Raw genomic sequence first — 14,367 nt, 5'->3', positions numbered from 1 at the left:
CGTACCATCCCCTTCCCAGTTATCCAGTTCAAAAACCTCTGTGTCATTCTCTGCTCCTCACTCTCTTTTTCATTGTTGTTCTTCAGTCATTTTCAGCCATGTCCAACTCCTTGTGACACCATTTGGGGTTTTCTTGGTGGAGATGCTGGAGCAGTTTGCCATTTCCTTCTTCCCTCACTTTACAGATGAGAAAAATGAGGCAACCAAGATAAAGTGACTTGCCCAGGGTCACAAGGTACTAAGTGTGTGAGGCCAGATTTGAATTCAGTAAAATGAGTCTTCTTGATTTCAGGCCTGACTTTCTATCTGCTGCACCACCTAGCTGCCCTGTGTTGATAATTCAGCTGCCCTTTTTTCAGTCGTGTCTGACTCTTTGTGACCTCATTTGGGATTTTCTTGGTAGAGACAATGGAGTGGTTTTTCATTGCTTTCTCCATTCATTTTACAGATGAGGAATCTGAGGCAAACAGGGTAAAGTGATTCAGCCCTTCCTCAACCATAGTTAATCAATGATCAAGTCTTATTAATTCTGTCTCCATGACATCTTTGCTATTTGTTACCTTCTCTCTCTAGTCACACTGCCATTGCCCTAATTCAGGCCTTCATCCTCTCTTACCCAGGCTATTGCAATGACTTCCTTATTGTTCTCCCTGCCATAAGTCTCTCCCCTCTCCAATTCATCCATAACAGATCTGCCAAAATGATTTTCCTAAATCACTGGTCTGGGCATGCAACAACCCAACCCATAAATTTCAGTGACTCTCTATTGACTGTAGGATCAAATATCATTTAAACTTTATTGTGTCATTTAAAAAAATAATTAGTTCAAGTTTTATGATACAAAATTATTAGTACATTTATGCATTTACATAATTTGCAAATAAGTGTACTTATGTACCATCCTCTGAGAGAGGTCGCATGGTACAGGGAATGACCTGGGTTCAAACCTTGCCTCTTACACTTACTAGCTATGTGACCCTGTGCAAGTCACTTCCTATGAAAATTCCACTTTCAATGAAATAACATATGTAATTCCTATCCCCTAGAATGGTCAGTTAGCCAATATTGTTGAAACACAACACTGGATTAACCACCAGATCTCCAATGGGTCATCATATTGCAAAGCTCAGAGAAACAACCAACATGTGCCTGCCTCTGCTGAAAAATACAGGTGGTGAGGGAGGGAGAGAGCACAGGAAACATTGTTTTTTTAACAAGAGTACATGTCCCAACTTGTTGAGAAATACATACATTCCTCCTCATGATATCTGGCACACATGCAACTTTTGATTGGTTTGCTAGTTTGCATCAGTTGTTCGCCAGCATCCCGGATAAGGGCAGGGCAATCTCAGGACCTTGGCTTAGTTCAATAGGAAAAAGCCTGTTTTGACAAAGGTTCTTGGTTTACCTGGAGTTTTATTCTCAATGCCTCCGGAGTATTTAGCTAGTCTTAGTCTTGTAAGCAGAAGTCCCTTGGTGCTCATGGGCCTATTTAATTTAACAGCAAAAACAATAACTCACATTTGTATAGCACTTTACAAATATTATCTCATTTTATCCTTGCTACTACTACTCTGGGGGGTAGGCACGATTATTATCCTAATTTTACAGATGAGGAAACTGAGGCAAACAGGTTAAATAACTTGCTCAGAGTCATAGGGCTTAAACAAAATTTGAACTCAGGTCTTTCTTTGTCTACTGTCCTACCTAATAACAACAACAATAAGGATAAGAACCAGATTTTTTTTATATAGGGAATTCCTGGGGTTGAGAAAACTCCCCCTACCATGCAGATTGTCATCTTCTCTGTAACTTATGGTCTTAGAGTGTTGCCTAGACCACCGTGGTTAGGTAAGTTGGCCAGAGTCACACAGCCAGAATAGGTCAGAGGGGTAACTTGAAGTCACATGTCTTTGGCTTCTGTAGTGCCAGTGCAATATTCACAGTGCCCGTGGCAGCCATGAATATCATGGCGCAATTCAGAATCATGAAATACCACAGACTCTCCACAGGGAAGGCAGAACCAAAACATTTACTCAGACTCAAATCCTTCACAGCAACAAAAAGTCTATATACAGTAACAATGCAGAGGACAACACCAGCCCCAAGCTTTCTCCCTGCTAGGCTTCCCACAAACCAGGTCCATTACACTCATCACAAGCAGGATCTCAAACAATATCACAATCACAAAATCGCTCATGCTAGCCAGGAGCCTACAACTTTCCTAGCTCTCACTGCTCTCAAGAATAACGTCCTCTACCTCTTCCTGCTCCATCTATTCAGCAAACTCCTCCAATCACAAGCTCCATGTGACTTAATGGACCTATTAACAAATAGGAAAGATTTTACAATTCAAATTACCATTACACTTCAGGGACAGATCTCTGTCCACTGTGCCTTGCTACCTCTCAATAAGCACAATTGTGGCTTCTTCAAATGGATGAGGGTACAGGAACAATTACAAAGTAGCAAAATGCCATCCAGAATGATATGTAGCAGTGCTGTCAAGTTGCATTCTGACACCTGTACTCCAGTCAGTGTAACACAGCTGCTCCTAAGAGTGAAAGAAATAGAGGAGGTGGCATAAGATGGTGGTTGGCCTTACTCAAAACCATCATAACGACATGGAGAATGTTGAAACACATGAAGTCCATTTGTAAGCTGGTGAGCTTGAAGGCAGAGATGAGTTTTTGCTTTTCTTTGTATCCCCATGGCTTAGCACAGTGCCTAGCAGAGTAAGTGCTTAACAAATGCTTATTGATAGTGTGGTGAATGCCCCAAGAAGGCAAAGGACATTGTAACATATCAAAAACACCTGTACCCCACCTGCTGACAATATTCTGCACAGGTGGTATTGGCCACAAAAGTGAGCACATTGTGAATGCACATGAAAGGGATTAAAGGCATAAATATTTTCATCCCATGCCAGTAACAAAATTGGAACTAAATCTTATCAATTATAGGAAATGGCTTTTTGTCAATGGTAGCTCCAGGCCACATAAAAATATATTGTGAACAAGTGAGAACAATCATAAAAAATGAACTTCATCCCTAAATTGAAATGACCTGAGGGGAGGGATGAAATCAAGCAGCTATGAAAATCTAAAGAGGAAAAAGTTGGAGAATCTGACAACTTTGAAAATCTTCGCTTAATATATATTCCAGAAATTCTATCTATTTATGAGAAGGATGATAAAAATGATATGAATGACTCAAATAATTTTGAAGAAGAGATGGGCATCCTTAGACAGGAATTTCAAAAAAAGTTCTTTTTTTTTAGTTTGACATCCCACTAACATACAAAACAGAGTAATTTTTAAAAGCTAGTAATTGCTTTAACTATCATAAACAAACCCACTCTTACACAATAATTAAAAGATCATGTAAAAATATCTCAAAATCTTCATAATAGCAGTACATGTGGTGACTGTTGCCATGGTGAGAATCACAAGAAGGAAGGCAGAAACTATCCAGAAATACTCTCAAGAATAATCATCAACTACTCCCATGGCAAAAACATTTTAAGAAATCTAGTAAAGATGTGTGGAGGATACTGAAAGATTAAATCAAGAGTGAGCTCATTTGCGCAATAGAAAACTTGAATGTTGTATTGTCCAATTAAAAGGAGCAAAATAGAAAAATGTGTAGGATGAATCTGAAAAAGAAAATTATAGCAGAAATTCTGGATTCTCATAGTCAGCAGTTAAAAGTCAAAGACAAAAGGTTGGTACGAAGGGGAAAAGTAGCCCAAAGAACAACATTTCCACCGCAAGTAGAAACTTTATAACTGGATCGAGAGGCAAAGAAATCAGAGGGGAGAGAGAGAGAACCCTTGCAGGAAAAGGATGGCCCCATAACAACAAAAATGCACATTGGATCAAACAATAAATAGAAGATTTCCGCACCACTCATCCAATTAATTACTAAATAATTGTGTCAGCAGGGAGGGGGATGGTGACTAGGTTCTCTGCAAAACTGGAAAGTGGCCAGGCCATATGAAATCCATAATTATTGGCTCAAATGCTTCAGGTGGTGCATGATTACTAGCAAAGTCCCAGCTCTCTGCTGTATATAGCAAGCCATATTCCAACTTTCCTTTTAATTACAATATATTTTTAGCAGTTTTAAAAAATTTGAGTTTCAAATTGTCTTCCTCCTTCCAGCCCTTCCTTCATGTACTGAGAAGGCTAGTAATATGATACCAGGTTATCAGGAATACATGAAAGCAATTAAATGCATGATTATTTTTGTCATATGCCAGTAACAAAATTTGGAAATAAATCTTACCAGTTATTGGCAAGGGCTTCATGCTGCTTTTTGTCAGTGGTAGGTTATATATGTGAAATCATGGAAAACATGTTAGTCATGTCACAGAAAGCAAGAAAAATTTTAAAAAACTGTATTTAATTTTGCACTCAAAGTTCATCAGTTCTCTTTCTAAAGAGAGAGAGCAATTTTCATCATGAGTCCTTCTGAATTGTCTTGGATCATTATATTGATGAGAACAGCCAGATTTTTCATGGTTGATCATCATTACAATATTACTGTTGTGTACAATAATTTCCTGGTCCTGCTTACTTCACTTTGCATTAGTTCATGTAGGTCTTCTTAGGTTTTTCTGAAACCATCCTCTTTGTCGTTTCTTATAGCACAATGTGTTCCATCACATTGATATGGCACAATTTTTACAGCCACTCCCCAATTGATTGCAATCTCAATTTTCAATTCTTTGCCACTACAAAAAGAACTATTATAAATATTTTTATACATGTAGGTCTTTTTGTTTTTTCTTTTATCTTTTTGGGATATAGACCTAGTGCCAGTATTGCTGGGTCAAAAGGTATGAACAGCTTTATAGCCCTTTGGGCATAGTTTTAAATTCTTCAGTAGAAAGATTAAACTGGTTCACAACTTCATCCACAATGCATTAATCTTCCTATTTTCCCACATCCCTTCTAGCATTTGTCATTTATGATAGGTTTGAAATGGTATCTCAGAGATTTGTATTTCTCTAATAAATAGTGATTAGGGCATTTTTCATGTAATTGCAGAGAACTTTCTTCTCAAAATTGCCTGTTAATAACCCTCGACTACTTATCAATTGGAGAATGACTCTTCTTTTTATACATTTGACTGTTTCCCACATACTTGAGAAATGAAGCCTTTATCTGAGAAACTAACTGTAAAAATTTTTATCTTACTTCATTGACTACTGTACCTTTTAGCAAAATGTAGTTTCTGTGATTATCACTTTTAATTAGGTCTATTTTTACTTTTATTTGCTCTGAGATCATGATTGCTACCTCCGTCTTTTTCACTTCAACTGAAACGAAATAGTTTCTGTTCCAGCCCTTTATTTTAAATCTGTATGTGTCTTTCTGTTTCAAGTGTGTCTCTTATAAACAACATATTGTTGGATTCTAGTTTCTAGTCCATTCTGCTATCTGTTTCTGCTTTCTAGGTAAGTTCATCCCATTCATATTCATAGTTATTTTTTCTTTTGTTTTTCTTTCTTTCTTTTTACCCTGTCCCTCCTTGAGATAGATTTAATTATCTAACTGAATGTGTATGTGTGGATAATTTCCTCTTTGAACCAATGAGAGTGAGTTTCAAGCATTGTTTGGCACCCACCCACACAGCCATTTCCCCACCACTATAAAAGATCTTCCTTGTGTGCCTTTTTTGGTGAGATGATCTCTATTCTTTTTCCCCTCCCCTTTCTCCCAGTGCGTATCTCTTTCTCATCCCTTCATTTTTTAAAAAAGATCATCCCAATATAATCAATTCACACCTAAGCCCTCTATATATGTAGATGCCTTCTGATTGCCATAATGATGATAAACTTTTTAGGAGTTGCACGTATCATCTTCTTATATAGGAATGTAAAAAGTTTAAACTTATTGAGTTCCTTATGATTTCTTTCATATTTACCTTTTTATGCTTCTCTTGAGTCTTGTATTTGAATATCAAATTTCTATTCAGTTGTAGTCTTTTCATCAGGAATCCTTGGAAGTCCTCTATTTCATTAAATATTCATTTTCCCTTGAACAATTATTCTTGGTTTTGTTGGATAGATTATTCTTTTACCTTCCAGAACATCATATACCAAGCCTTCCTTTCCTTTAACGGAAGCTGCTAAATCTTGTGTGATCTTGACTATGGTTCCACGATATTTGTTTCTTACTGGCTGCTTACAATATTTTCTTTTTGAGTTTAGAACATTGGAATGCAGCTATAATATTCCTAGGAGTTTTCCTTTTGGATATACCAACTTTCTTACTTGTGGCATCACATAGCTACATTGAAATATGAGACAATATTTCTCATTGTCCAGTGACAATAGTTACATACCATTGGATTTCACTCTAAGGTTTACAAAGCACAAATAGGTTTCCTCTAGATGCAGTCTAGAAAATTACAAAGGAGAAGATATGTAGGGAGATTGGGGAGATATTTTCTTACAGATCACTTCTTTAGGGCCAGACTTGGTCATTATAGTTTTGCAGTGTTCATTTTCTATTGTTTTGTTATTATTTCTACTTATATTGTCATAGTGCTTATGCATATTGTTCGCCTGGTTCTACTTACTTCAATTTGCATTTATTCATAGAAGTCTCCCCATGTTTCTCAGTATTTTTTTTCTGGGTGGCTCAATGGATAGAGCTCTGGATCTGGAATCAGAAAGAACTGAGTTTATATCTAGCCCTAGACACTTACTCACTGTATGAACTTGGGCAAGTCACTTAATCTCTGTTTGCCTCAGTTTCCTCCACTGTAAAAAAAGAATAATAAAAACACCCATCTCACAGGGTTGTGAGAATCAAATGAGATAATATATGTAAAGGGCTTAGCACAATATCTTGCACATAGTAGGTGCTATGTAAATGCTAGTTATATCGATAATGATGATATTTATCATTTACTATAACTCAGTAATACATTCCATTACATTCATATACAAGAGTTTGTTCAGCCAGTCGCCAAGAAATGAACATCCAATTTGCTTTCATTTCTTTGCTACCTCAAAAAGTGCTGCAACAGATATTTTGGTATATATGAGACTTTTCTTTTCATCACTGATCTCCCTAAGGTATATGCCCAGCTGTAGAATATCTGAGTCAAAGGACATTTTGGTCATTTTCAGAATGTGAAACTCAGAGATACTATGTGATTTGCCTATGATCACAATCTAAAAATAATTAAGGGGCATTTTTCTATAATGGAGGCATATCCTACTCTCAAGTTTTGATGCAAATATTGTAGGGTAAGGGGGCGTGTAATCCAGCTTCATCTAGATTTATATAGGTTTCTATTTGTTCAGAGAGTCTGATAGGATCAGACCACAGGTGTCATCTGATCTAGGCTGCCATTAATTTGTTATTTTTCTCTCCCTAAACAGAGATTAGGGCCCAATTCAGAGCCAAGAATCTGTCACTGTGACAGCTGGTGGGGAAGCTACATTTGGGCAGGGAACCAGCCAGGTTTGCTTATGATATAGGCAGACAGCTGTAAGTCCCACTCAGACTCCCTCTCTCCCAGGGAGTGGAGGCTATAACACAAAAGTTCCCTTGTGTTAGAAACTCAAAAAGACATGAAGAGTCTGGGCACATTTGGGGAGATTTTCTCCCTCTCTTGGCTCATATCTAGGAAAGCTAGAAAAATATATACTGGATATCTCCCAAGATGACTCCCCTCTTGCAAATTCATGACCTTATAGGAGTGAAACTTTTTGAAAGAAAAAATGACAGCCCAAAGCAGAAGAGCAAATAAGAAATACCCAGTGGACAATTCTATGTGGGCTCTCGCACAGTTGTTTGCAGCAAGGCCCAGCTAATCCTCTAATTCCTAGGTTTCCCCTCTACAGAAAGGGGGAAAACTGGCAGGACAGTTTTCTCTGCCTTAGAGTCCTAGTAATGTGATATACCCCCACATCAGGAGGGCTTGATTTTGTTCCTCAGATTTCTTGGGTGGTCTAGAGAAGTCTCCAGAGCTCATCTCAGAGTCATGTTTTCACATTCGTAGGACAAAATATGTAGATTTTCAAAAAATGCAATTATATTGAAATGCAGTTATTAAAAAAACAAAAACAACAGGTTAAGAATTTCTGCAAGGCTTGATGTAATTATTCTTTCCTTTTTACATCCAGCCACACAAAAGTTCGATCAGGCAACAGGGTCCCCTGTTAATAATTCAAAGTCCAGATCAATCCCTCCATTTATCAACAAACATTTATTAAGCATCTACTGTATTCCAGGCACTACGTTGGGTAATAGAGCTAGAATTACCAAAGTAAAACAATCCCCGGCCTCAAGGAGTTTGCCTTTTATCTAGACAATATGTCTAAACGCAAGTGTGTAAAAATAAATAAGGGTGGCATCCTGCGCTGTGGTGCTTCATAAACACTATGAGATAGTCAGTTTCTCCATTTGTAAAATTGGGAGATTAAACTAGATGCCCTCTGATATCCCTTCCAACCCTAAATTCAATTAGTTATTCCATTTACATAGCTTTTGAGCATCACAATTTCTACTAAGAAGGAATTGAGGCTCAGAGAGGTTAGGTCTTTGGGAGGGGGAGATACAGTAGCAGTTGAGAGATTAGGAAAGGTCTCATGTGGGTGGTGAGTATTGAAGGACACTAGGTGACCATAAGCAGATAGGTTTGTTTATGAATCTTAATGAAGGATATAGTACTGTTCTCTGAGGTAGTTGCTATAAATAGATCCTGGTTTTACAGATGAGAAAACTAAGCCTGGGAAAAAGTAAATTGCCATAGTCACACTACTTGTAAAGAAAGATAACATTGACTTCATGACAATTTTCAGAGCAAGCTTTAGAAAATAGGGGGCCTGGGAAAGTGTACCCAGAGTGTGGGGGGAGAAAGTGGCCAGACCAGGGTGAAGATAAGGAAGTATGGTGCTAGGGAGCTTGGGGTTCCTGGTAAGCAGGATCTTTGGTGGTCTAGTTTGGAGGGAGAAGCAGCTGGGTAGAAAATGATTGGGTAGAGCTGCATGTAAACCACTTGGCAAACCTGAAAGCACCATGTGAATGTCAGCTTCTTTTTTTCTTCTTCTTCTCTTCTTCCTCCTCCTTCTCCTTCTTCTCTTTCTTCTCTTCTCCTCCTCCTTCTTCTTCTTTTTCTCCTCTTCCTCTCCTTCATCATCATCATCATCATTATCATCATCATCACCCTTTCTGCCTTTGACACCTGAGAATGAGAAAACATTCCCCATTTGATCAGGGATCATTCAAGCTACCCAACTTCTCCCTAATTACCTCTCTTAGATATTAAAGAATCTCTCAAGTCATTGGAGTGAGACTTTTGGAAAGAAAGAAAAAAAGGATAGCCCAAAGCAGAAGAGCAAATAAGAAATACCCAGTGGACAATTCTATGGAGGCTCTCCCACAGTTGTTTTGCAGCAAGGCACAGCTAATCCTCTAATGTGAACTTTCCTAGGTTTCCCCTCTTACAGAAGGGGAAAAACTTTGGCAGGGACAGTTTTCTCTGCCTTAGAGTCCTAGTAATGTGATATATCCCTAGATCAGGAGGGCTTGATTTTGTGCCCCAGCTAGGTGGGCCTGGAATCAAGAATATGTGAGTTGAATCCAGCCTCAGACACTTACTAGATGTGTGACCCTGGGCAAGTCACTTAAACTTGTTTGCTTCAGTTTCCTCATATGTAAAATGAGCTGGAGAAGGAAACGGCAAACCACTCCAGTATCTTTGACAAGAAAGCCTCAAATGGGATCACAAAGAGTTGGACACATCTGAGAAAACTGAACAACAACATTCATATCACCCAAACCAATCTACATTCTCTTCCAGTAGCCAATCCCACTTAAAAATCTTGTAGGTGAGAGGGGAACTAGAGACTTCAGTTCATTTCCTTAGAGAATACTATTCATTTTGATAGCTGTGAAGCAAGCCGGTCTCAGCCCCAGCAACAAAAACACAGACTAACAGGTCCTCAGCCCTTTCTGAGTGTTCTCTCCCAAGTGTGGCATCCTGTGCTGTGGTGCTTCACAAACACTAACCAGTTTCTCCATTTAAAAGATTGGGAGGTTAAACTAGATGCTCTCTGATATCCCTTCAATTCTAAATTCGATTAGTTTCCACTTACATAGTTTTTTGAGTACCACAATGTCTTCTATGAATAGCATTAGCCCCATTTTACAGATAAAGAAATTGAGGCTCAGAGAGGTTGGATAATGTGACCATGGTCACACAATAAGAATCAGAAGCAGGATTCCAACTGTGACCTTCTGCTTCCAAAGTCAGCATTCTACATCATACACCACACAGTGCAAGTCTCTTTCTCTCTGTGTACCTCAGTTTCTTCTAGTATAAATGAAACTAAACAGGATGCACTAAAGACATGAGATCATATCCTTAGAGCTAGATGGGTGAGACCTCAGAGTTCATAATGTCATCCTCTTAACTTGTTTTACAGATTAAAAAAAAAAACAAAAAACGGAGGCCTACAGAGGTTAAATAACTTACCCAGGATAAGACAGGTAGTAAGAGGCAATGAATTGACAAGCATTTACTAATTATCTGCCATGTGCAAGATGGAACTAAATCCTTTCCATCTTCAACTCTTTATAAGTGCCCCTCATAGAATCCTAGTGCTTAAGAACTAGGAGGGATCTTAAAAACCACTTTGTCTGAGTCCTTCATTTCACAGGTGGGGGAACTGAGAGGTCCAGGAAGGGAAACTAATTTGTTCAAGGTGACACAGTAAATTAACAGCCCATATGGGAGGCTAGAGCCCGGGTCTTTCTAAAACCCCAGGATGTGTGACTCTCACTTCCAGCCAGCTTTGGGAGCTGTCCAACCTTGAAAGTTCCTTCCATCGGTCAGTCAGGCTGCCTTCTGAACTCTGGGGCTGTGGTTAGCTGGTTCGATAATTCAGAAAGCTAGCTTTCTAATTAGTCCCATTGTTCCAGCAAGTTGGTGAGGACAGGCATGACTACTTTTTTGTGGCCTTCCCAAAGCTTAGACAACAGCCCTGCTATGAAATCGCTGTGAGCTGGAAGAAGGGGAAAGGGGGAGATCACAATTCCAAGTATTGGTATGTAAATGAGCAATTAGGGTCAATTAAAACAGGATACAGTATAATTACCACCAATTGTGCTAACCTTTCTATTCACCCGGATTTGACCTATGGGAAAGGAAAAGCCAACAATAGGAGAAACTCCTCTTTTCCCCCAGGGGCCTGTTTGGAGCAGTTTACACTTCATTTAACTGGGACTCCAGGAACCTGACAGATTAGTCTGCAGGGTCAATTTTTCACCTCAGAGGACCTGAGTTATACCACTGGGCTGAGAGAGGTCAAGGTAAAGCCAGGCTTGAGGGTAACTTGTCAAAGACTCCATTGTCTTTGCATTATACTGTGCATGCATAATTTATCATAATGCTTGGAGTTCAAGGACTGGCTGTTAGGATACAGTTCCCAGCAGAACCTCAGCTGCTTAGGAAATGAAAGAATTTGGAGCTGGAAGGAGTCTTAGAGACCATCTGGTCCAACCCTATCCTTTTACAGACAAGCAAACAGGTTCGTAAAAGGAAAGTAATCTGCCACAAGGCTTTTAAGTGAGTAAGAAACCTATCAGAAGTTTGAGCTGAGTTCTTCATCCAAATTCCAATTTCCTATAGGAAACATTTTCCTATTGTCATTTTTCTTCTCTTTCCCCACTTTCCAATCTCTTTGTATTTATTTCATATTTACTTGTTTGGTACATATTATTTTCCCCCAATAGAATGTAAGTTCGTTGAGGGCAGAAATTGTTTCATTTTTTGTTCTGTATCTTCAGTACTTAGTATAGTACCTTGTATGCAATAGGAACTTAATAAATAGTGAATTAAATTCATAGGATCATAGAATCTATGCTCACCAGTAGAATGGACTTGAGAGATCATCTAGTTCAACTCCTTTATTTTTACATATCAAACCTTTAAGGTTCTATGGAACTCTTAATCTCTGACATTAAGATGCTATGACTTGAATAACTCTCTGATACTTAGTGTAGAGTGGTGCAAAAAGCACCGGACTCAGAGTTGAAAAGAATTTGGTTCCATTTTTAACTTTGATATTTACTAGCTGTATGACCCTGGGAAGCTATCTTCCTCTCTCTGAATCTCCATTTCCCTATCTTTAAAATGGATTATTGGAGGAGGAAAGCACTGTGTTAACCTTTAGGTGCTACATATTAATGTTATTTTTTTCTTATATTGCTCATTATCTTGATCAGGGAGACACTATTTGTGGTATGATAGCAACAGAAGTTTTTCAAGGAAAAAGACCAACTCTCAATAAATAGCTCTGATTTGGGGCAAGGCATTTAATCCTTCTAGGCCTCAATAAAATTAAAGGGTGAGACTAGATGGTCTCCTTTAGGTCTCATTCAGCTCTAACATTCTAGGATTTTAAGTAAAGTGGAGACCAAGGGAGACAATGGTGACATGGAATACAATAACCTCTCCTTATGACTTTTGCTGTCTTATACGACGTATGACTTCTGTCCCACCTTTGAATCTTAGCTTCCCCAGACTAAGCATTACAGGATCTCCAACCCATCCTACTATGATGTGGTTCTTACTAACTTCTCTGTTACTGTCCAGGGTGCTGCCAACCCTCCCAGTCATCCAGGCTCTGGTCCTCCAAGTCATCCTCAGCTCCTTTCTCTCACCCGTTGCTCATATCCAATCCATTGCCGTTCCACCTCCATAACACCCTCCTATTCATCCCCATCTTTCCACTCACCTAGTCATTAGCCTAGGTCATTCTCATGACTTCTTGCTTGGACCCTTACATTCACCTCCTATTTGGTCTTCTTTTTTCAGTTCCAATATCTACTCCACAGGGCCACCATAGTGATTTTCTTAAAGATTATAGGTTTGAGCACGTCACATCTATACTCAATACTCCCTTGTGACTCCCTATTCCCCCTAAGATCAAATATAAACTCCACCGTTCAGGACTGAAAGCCCTTTACAATCTGAGCCCATCCAGTTTTTCCAGGCTAATGATATTGATTTGCTTCATGCACACTGTTATCCAACCAAATTGACTTTCCTACTCCTTACACGTGACAGTCTCATCTCATCATATTTCCTTGCCTTTTCTCTGCTCTTTATCTATCTGTAATTTCCCCTATCTATCTGAAGACTTGCCTGTGCTCTAGACTACCTTAAGCAAATTACTTCTTCATTCTGGATCTTACCATACTCTAGAATTGGCAGTGTAAATGTTTAGCGACCAGTTCTCCAAAAATAAAAATATAAAGCACACACTGCACACTTTCAAGCTTCATCCACATCATTAACATTTTCTCCATCACTCTTCTCAAATCAAGACAATCAATAAAATAAGCCCTGATGTGGAGCAGTTGCCTATTTCTGAGGTGTAAATGTTCACACTGAAAATTTAACAGTCTGCTTGTGTTTGTGCCAACTCCATCATTTGCTGCCTAAGATCATAGATTTAGAACAGGGAAGACCTTAGAGAAAATATCTAGTCCATTTTCTAAAAGGAAAACCAGGCCCAGAGAAGTGTTTTCCCCAACCGAAGTGAAATCCCCTTTAAAATGCCAAATTTCCCAATCTGTAAAATGAGATCATTGGTTCTCAAATTTCTTTTTGAAGCTTCATTGGAATCTCTAGCAGTAAGATGATTTTAAATAACTTTAAGGTCAGTTGTCCCAAGTTATAAAAGATGGATTTAGTCCTTTCCCTCTCTAAGATTCAGTTTGGTACATTGGAATAGAGTACTAACTGTGCACTCAGAACCTCTGGGTTCAAATCCTCCTACCTCTGAATACTTGCTAACATTTCACTGGATATTTTCTCTGACTGTCATCTATTCCTGGAATACTCTACTTCCCCATCTCTACCTCCTGACTTCCTTCAAGTCCAAGCTAACATTCTATCTTCTATTAGAAGCGTTTCCCAATTACCCTTTATGGTAGGACCTTGCCTCCATTGATTATTTCTGATTTATTCTCTCTATAGCTCATGTGTACATTACATCCCCCATTAGACTGGGAACTCCTTGAGAGCAGAGATTGTCCTATCTTTCTTTGTATCCCCAGAACTTAGCACATTTCCTGACACATAGTAGGCACATAATAAATGTTTATTGATTAACTCACTGACTACAAGTGACAACCTTCCTGGGCTCTCTGTAAAATGAGGGGACTGGACTAGATGTTGTCAGAGTTCAGTTCCAACTCTGGATGAACTTTTCAGCTTTAAATGTCTGATTCTGAATCTCTGAATTTAATAGAGGAGGAAGAAGCTGGGATCCAGAGAAGTGACTTGCCCAGTCTCATAATTACTCAGAGGCAGAGTTGGGTCTCCTGTTAAGGT

The 14,367-nt window shown here is 38.8% G+C and overlaps 1 protein-coding gene across 2 annotated transcripts in view; it reads left to right on the top strand.

Annotated features, from left to right (window-relative positions):
- Window positions 1-14,367, top strand: part of SLC6A11 (solute carrier family 6 member 11) — a 173,976-nt gene that overhangs the window by 89,921 nt on the left and 69,688 nt on the right. The gene's annotated exons all lie outside the window — the stretch shown is intronic.

The sequence above is a fragment of the Notamacropus eugenii genome, chromosome 3 (assembly GCF_028372415.1).
Source record: "Notamacropus eugenii isolate mMacEug1 chromosome 3, mMacEug1.pri_v2, whole genome shotgun sequence".
NCBI classification, from domain to species: Eukaryota; Metazoa; Chordata; class Mammalia; order Diprotodontia; family Macropodidae; genus Notamacropus; species Notamacropus eugenii.
This window is presented reverse-complemented; position numbering and strand designations above follow the sequence as displayed.